Here is a 7319-nt window from a genome sequence, read left to right on the forward strand (position 1 = left end):
ATTGGTTAGTGTGTGTTTAGTGGACCATTACTCATTTCGAGTCACTAGGTTACTAGTTAGTGTAATATTAGTACATCATTACTCAGTTTGAGTTACTAGGTCTACTAAACACACACTAACTAGTGACCTAGTGACTCATAACGAGTATTGGTCTACTAATGTCACGTTAACTAGTGACTGAGAACGAGTAATGGTTTCCTATTGTCACTCTAATTAATGACCTAGTGACTCAGAACAATTAATGGTCTACTAATATCATACTAACTAGTGACCTAGTGACAGTTCTATAGGATCATAGTACCTCTGGAAGTTCATCTAGCCACACAATTTTTGCTTCCTCTTGGAAAATTTTCAAAGTGTCCTTAAGGGTCTTGTTGATTGCCTACTCATGCCCAATTGCTTCTAGGTGTGCTACTGCTAAAAAGATTTTTACAATTCCATGGCGAACACAAAAATTTGTGAAGTGTTCACTATCGAATTAGGTTCCGTTATCAAACACAATCTTGTATGGCAGCCCATAACGACAAATGATATTCTTCATGACAAAGTCCAACACCTTTTTGGAAGTAATGGTGGCTAATAGTTCCGCCTCTCACCAATTAGTGAAGTAGTCATTGACGACGACTATGTACTTTATTCCTCCACGACATGTAGGGAGTTGTCTTATCCGATCGATCCTTGAACTGCGAACATTTTGTATTAATACTTATGTTGCTTTATAATTTTTGGCCTAAAATATATCATGTTGACATATTCCGCTTGAATTGCTAGAGACTAGCAATAACGTGGTTGAGGTTGTGATTATTTCTCAAAAATATCATTTTACTAGTTTTAAAGTTTAAAATAAATTAAGTTTTAATTGATATTTTCAAGGATTTATTGTAATATATTTTATATTTGATAATATTACTTTTAATATAATTTGTGTTCAACTTTTAGGAAATAAAATGTATTTTGACACAAAGAAAAAGAAAGAATGGAAAAAAATAACATTTTTGAAGACAATTGTTAAGCAGCCTGGGGCCAAAACCGAGCTCAAGTAGCCCAGGCCCAAGCCTTCAGCAAGCAACACGTGGAGGCTGCCTTCTTTCCAGCTGAAGCTAACGTGTGGGGCCCACCACACTACCACTTCCCTGATCAAGACTCTCCAAGCGTGCCTCGTGGCCTCCGTGTCTCTCGACTTTCCCACACGCAGATCCACCTCTCTGCCACGCGTCCCAAGCTGTGCCACTTCTTGCTAAAACCTCCAGCGCATGGAAAATGTCCCACATGCCTGCCACTCCTTGCTGAGTGCTAACCAGAGTGGGCCATGCACCCCATGTTGTGCCCCATTCCTTTGTCAAAGCCAATCCGGAGATGCCACGCATCCAAGCATGTCTCCTACTCTTCCAGCATCTTCTCTGCGCGTGACATGGGTCCCACTCTTCTCAACTTTTATACCCTTTTTCTCCACTTTCTTGTACACGATTTTATGACATTTTGGGTCCTATTTTAAGTATTCATAGAGAGCCAAATGAAATGAAAAGATATTATATTGGAGAGATCAAATTAGAGAGCTTAGAGAGAGAAATACACTTTTTATTTTGTTTATTTCTTTTATATTTTGAGTGAAAACAATGTCTATTTTAGGCTAAATTTTCTTGTGGAAAGGCTAGAGCGGAATTCATGTTCAAGATTATTTTTCTAATATATTGATTCTCTTTGTTCTTCATTTCTATATTTGTTACAATTAAAATTTTTTTCTTCTAAATTTATTGGTGTTTATTACATAGGTTTAGTCATGCTCTTCTTATGTAATTTAGGCTATTGATTTAATTTAGGATATTTGTTATATTATATGCTTTTTACTACATTCTGCCATTGGTATTTTTTCGCTTTAAGGTATATAATATGATAGGTTTTTAAATTAGAAATTAGTGTAAACTTAATTAAGAACATATTTTAAAGTGAGCTTTATTATATATATATTTCCAACTATAATTAATGGTGTAGAATTATAGATGTGTAGAATGAATCAATTTTACTAAAAAAAATGTGTTTGCATGGATGAAACTTATGCCTTCCATGTTCTCTTTTTTAATCTAATTATTTTTAATTTAGTGTTTAATTTTACAATATATATTTTCTCAAAGTTACATTATTTCCAAGTTTTTTTTTTATTTCCTAATTTACTAATCTTTTCTTTTATCTGTATTTTGCCTCTCTATGGATATGATAAAACCCGTTTACTATTGCAACCACGGGGTTAATTAATTGGCGTAGACGGTGAGAACTCGTCAATGAAGTTAGGTTGGAAAACTCAAATATTGATAAGAAAATAAACTTAGAAATAAAACTTGAAGAAGAATTGTAGAGAAAAAAATGGAGAAAGCTTGTATATTTCTCTTCGAAAAGTCTGGTGTTAGAAGAATTTTCCAACCCACTTGTTTGAAGGGTGAAGATCTATATATACTGGAGCTCTAATGGCTCCTGATCCTTAGTGCTCCCGGGGGACCAGATAGCACACAAGTACACTGTCAATGTCATAGCATGGGTAGTAGCTGCAGAAGGTCATGGTGTGGCTTTGTTACATGGTTAGAGGCATGGATGTGGTATTGTTGGAGAAGATTCTTCTTCTTCCTCGCCATGGAACTACTGCATTTTTTGTACACCTCCATTTTCCAATGGTAGAGGAATTCTCATAAATGCTTTCAACTAGGTTCTATCAAGGCGAACCTCTATTTCTTGAAGGTGTTTCGGATGCCTTGACATAATTATTTGATGGAACTGATGGAAGAACAATTATTTGTCACTTGTTCTTCCAACAAATAGTGCAAAACTATTGACGGTGAGAACTCGTCAACGAAGTTAGGTTGGAAAAAAATTCAAGTAGAATTGCAGAGAAAAAAATGGAGAAATCTTGTATATGTCTCTTTGAAAAGTCTGGTGTTACAAAAATTTTCCAACCCCTTTGTTTGAGGGGTGAGGATCTATTTATAGTGGAGCTCTAATGGCTCCTAATCCATAGTGGTCCCGGAGGACCAGATAGTACATGGGTACATCATTAGTGTGGTGGCATGGGTAGTAGTGGTGCAGAAGATCGTGGTGTCGGCTTTGGTACATGGCTAGAGGCATGCATGTTGTAGTGGTGTTGTCCTTAGTCTTTGTACTATTTCGTAATTTCCACTACTTGTTTGGTGTGGATGTCAAACACGTACTCTAACTCCTTTTGGTTGGTACATACATTTTGTACATATATGTGTACTATGTACCTAATGGATTAAGGCTTGAAGTGGTGTCTTTGCGCGTAGGAAAATAGTGAGTACAGGAAGTGAAAACCCTGCAAGACATGAGGGTGAAAAGGCCTTGAAATAATGGTGTCTTGCATGCAGGTATTGCGTAGGCGACATGGGAACAGTGCTGGCTTCGTGACAAGGCTGGGTGCCTAGACTCTGCGAGGTGCTGTGCTCTTGGGCTTTGCAAGGTGCTTGTGCACCTGAGCTCCGCAAGGCACTGCGTACCTGGGCTTAGCAAGGCTCCGTGCACCTGGGCTCCATGAGGCGCTATGCGCCAAGGCTCCGCTAGGTGCTTGTGCGCATTGGCTCTGCGAGGTGCTTGTGCGCCTCGGCTCCACGAGGGGCTCTCGCGCCTAGGTCCTGCAGTGTAGCTGGGGTCTCGTGAGGTAGTCTCTTGCCTCGACCCTCTTAGATTGTATTTGGAGGTCGGACTATGATTCGTTGGAATGTTTGGCATCCACATTGGGCGATATCAATTTTTGGCGTCATTGTCATGGAGGTAATTTTACAATTAAAGGGTTGCATAGTTGAATTAATTTTTTTATTATTTAAAAAAGGTATAAAAAATTACGTTTCTATTATATTTTATTATTTTTTCTTTTATTTTTACATTGCCTTAGTAACTTTTAATTTCATTTATTTATTTATGTTATTATTTATTTTTTCATTTTACTTTTAGGTTTAGAATTTTCTTATCTAGATTTTGGTTTTTCTGCCAAATTTTAATTTCAAACCTGACTTGATTCAACTTTTACTAACCTTCCATGGGTTTGAAAACAATAGTTCGTATATGCACATTCAGGAATTCGAAGAGGTGGTGGCCACATTCAACAACTATGTTTATCTCACAAACAATGTGAGATTGAAGTTCTTTCCCTTCTCTATCAAAGACAAAGATAACATCTGATTGTATTCCTAAAGGCCTAGATCTATTGGAACTTGGGACAAAATGACAACGACAATCTTTGCCAAATATTTCCCACCCCATAAGACTAGTAGCCTTAAAAGACAAATCTATACATTCAACCACAATGACCATGAAACTTTCTATCAGATCTTGGAGAGGTTTAAAGATTTGTTAAATGAATGCCCACATCATGGATATGAACGATGGCGCCTCATCAGCTATTTCTATGATGGACTCACAATTGGAGAAAGACAGTTCGCACAAATAATGTACAATGGCGAATTCCTTCAAAAAGATCCTAAGGAGGGTTTTGATTATCTAAATAATATCGCTGAAAAATCCTACACATGGACTGGACCAAGTGCTACAGATAAACCACGATCAGCAGGAGTCTACCAACTGAGGGAAGAAGATAGCCTTAAAGATCAAATTTAGTCTCTAAGTAAACAAGTTGAGGCTCTCATAACCAAAGAAGGTAGATGAATCCACATGGTCACAAAAGCTGAAATGCGAGATCCATGATTCATTTGTGGAGGGATGGAACATCAACCGAAAGAGTGCCCTACTCTTAGTAAGCTTAGAGGAACAATATAATGCCATAGCGGATTATAAGAAGCCTTATAACCATTTATCAAACACTTACAATCCTGGTTGGTGCAACCATCCAAATTTCAGTTAGAAGGATACAAGCCAGGCAGAAGCATCTGGGAGCCAATGGAGACCTGATCCATAAGAATAGCAACCGCCAAATGCGTACAGTGCTCCTCAAAATAACATGCAGTCAAGGAATTCTCTTGAGAATACCTTGCAAATGTTAGTGGAGGAACAACATGAAATGAATCGTATGATCTTATCTTCAACCAAAGAATCCATATCCTCAAACTAAGAATTCAAGTCTTGCTTTATGCAAATGATGGAGGAAATGAAGGACATAAAAAGCCAAATTACAAAGTTAAACAATTCTTGGGCAATTCAAGAACGTGGTAAACTTCCTGCTCAACCTTAAATCCATCACAAAGGGAAAAACATGGGACAAACCTCCAACTCTGCAGACATAAATCTCAAAAAGGTTAATGCCATCATTACTTGAAGTGGTCAAAGTATGGTTTCGCCATCACCTAAGAATATGACCACTACGAGAATGACAATGCATGTTCCAGATGTTGATGCATCGAACAACATTCCAGTAAAGGTGCCCTTCCCTCAATCCTTGAAATCCTAAACCTTTTGAAGGTACTGGAAAATCAAGGTGAAATCCTAGACCTTTTGACACAATTAAACAAGTGTCAGCTTATGCCAATGTTATCAAGGATATGGGCACCATCAAAAGAAAGCACCATTGTAACGCCCTACTAATCAAGGACCGTTACACGGTGTGTTTAAAATAGTGCTTACCTCGTTAAGCAAGTCATTTGGACTTATTAGTTAAAGTTAATTAAAAGTCTAGGTATTAAAATTTTTGGTCAAAAGGTATAAAATTTTCCATTAAAAACAGTAAACGTTTACAAGGGATCCCAAAAAGAGTTTAAACAAAAAATAATTACATTCAGTGCTCTAAAAAATAGTTGACCTAAGCAAAAAAATGGAATTTTAACCCCAAGTCCCATAGATATCTCGACTCTGATGGTTGAGCAAGCTGAATATGTACGCGCTGCCCTAGAGCCCTCCAACTCATGGCTGGTGTAACATCCCAAAAATTCTAATAAGACTTAGTACCTTAGTTAGGGTGCCGAGAGGGCATGATTGGAATTATATGTGATAATATTGAATGCATATGTGATTATGTGAAATTATACGAGTTATATTATGATATGACTGAGTATGCATGTTTAAGTGTATTAAATATGCTAATAGGCCCATTTCTGTTATGAAGGGCATTTTTGTAATTTTGACTCACTAAGGGTATATTTGTAATACTACATGCTTTATGATTGAGACCACATTATTATGTGTATATATTTGAGATATTTGGCTCGAGGCGATACTAGTCAACAATTTAGTAGAAAAGTCACAACAGGGTTAAATACCTGGCTCGGGGTGAGCTTAGGGGTATTTTGGTAATTTGGTAAATTACCAGAGTTATTGGTTAATGGGAATTAACTTGGTAAGTATTTGGTTTAATGGATTTAATTGGAAATTTATGGTATGTGTTTATCCAAAATATTTTCATGATGATGTGGCACGATGGAGGCGCACATGGACTACACGTGACTGGTTATTGATGAAGGCCTGGTCGACAAACGACCAGGGGATCAAAAGAAAATTTAGCTGCCCGATAGGTGTAAGGAATCTGCTTGGAAACAGGGAAGATGTGCTGAAATATGCGAGTAGATCTACTCGTAGGACCGAAGCCAGAATTAAGGGACGATTATGAGTTAGATATTTCTAGGATATTTGATTCTTTTTATATGTAAATATCAATATTTATGTTATTATGTAAATATGCTTTTAGCATAAGTTTAGGATGGGCCATAAGCCCATGTGTACATCCTTAAGCCTATAAATAGGACTCATGGGATTCATTTAAGGGATACACAATAGTTTGTATTCAAAGAGAACAAGTGCTTTTATGCACGATATTTGTATTCCACTTCAAAGCCTGTGAAACTTAGTGAACCCTAGTTCGCTTGTAACGGCCCAAAATCACTAATAGGGCTTAAGGGCCTTGATTAGTGTGTCGGGAGGGCATAACATGATTATGTGTGATTTAAATGATTAAATGCATGATTATGTGATAAGAATGCTTATATGATTATTTGGATATATGAGATGCATGATTATGTGTATTAGTATGCATGTAGGCCCTGATTAGTTTAAAAGGGCATATTCGTAATTTTGGCCTGTTGAGGGCATAAATGTAATTATTTGTGATAAATCGTGGAGACCACATTATTATGTGGATATATTTGCAACTTGTGGCTCGAGGCGATCCTAGTGAGCAGTTTAGCGAAAAAGTCACGGTGGGGATTTATACCCAGCTCGGGGGAGCCTGGGGGTATTTTTGGGAATTTGGGAAATATATCGGAGGCTATTTGATATTGAAGGAAATAATTGGTGAGTAGTTAGGTATCGGGATGTAAGCGGTAATTATTAGGGACACTCGAGGAATTAGCGGGAATTGGGAGGAAATGACCAAA

General features: G+C 37.4%; 1 non-coding gene across 1 annotated transcript; it reads right to left on the reverse strand.

Moving 5' to 3' along the window:
- Nucleotides 1–4272: 4272 nt before the first annotated feature.
- On the reverse strand, nt 4273–4379 carry LOC133828065 (small nucleolar RNA R71). Its single transcript, XR_009890710.1, has one exon. It is a non-coding gene; the product is annotated as a small nucleolar RNA R71 (small nucleolar RNA).
- Nucleotides 4380–7319: the final 2940 nt, after the last annotated feature.

The sequence above is a fragment of the Humulus lupulus genome, chromosome 3, assembly GCF_963169125.1.
Source record: "Humulus lupulus chromosome 3, drHumLupu1.1, whole genome shotgun sequence".
NCBI lineage: Eukaryota > Viridiplantae > Streptophyta > Magnoliopsida > Rosales > Cannabaceae > Humulus > Humulus lupulus.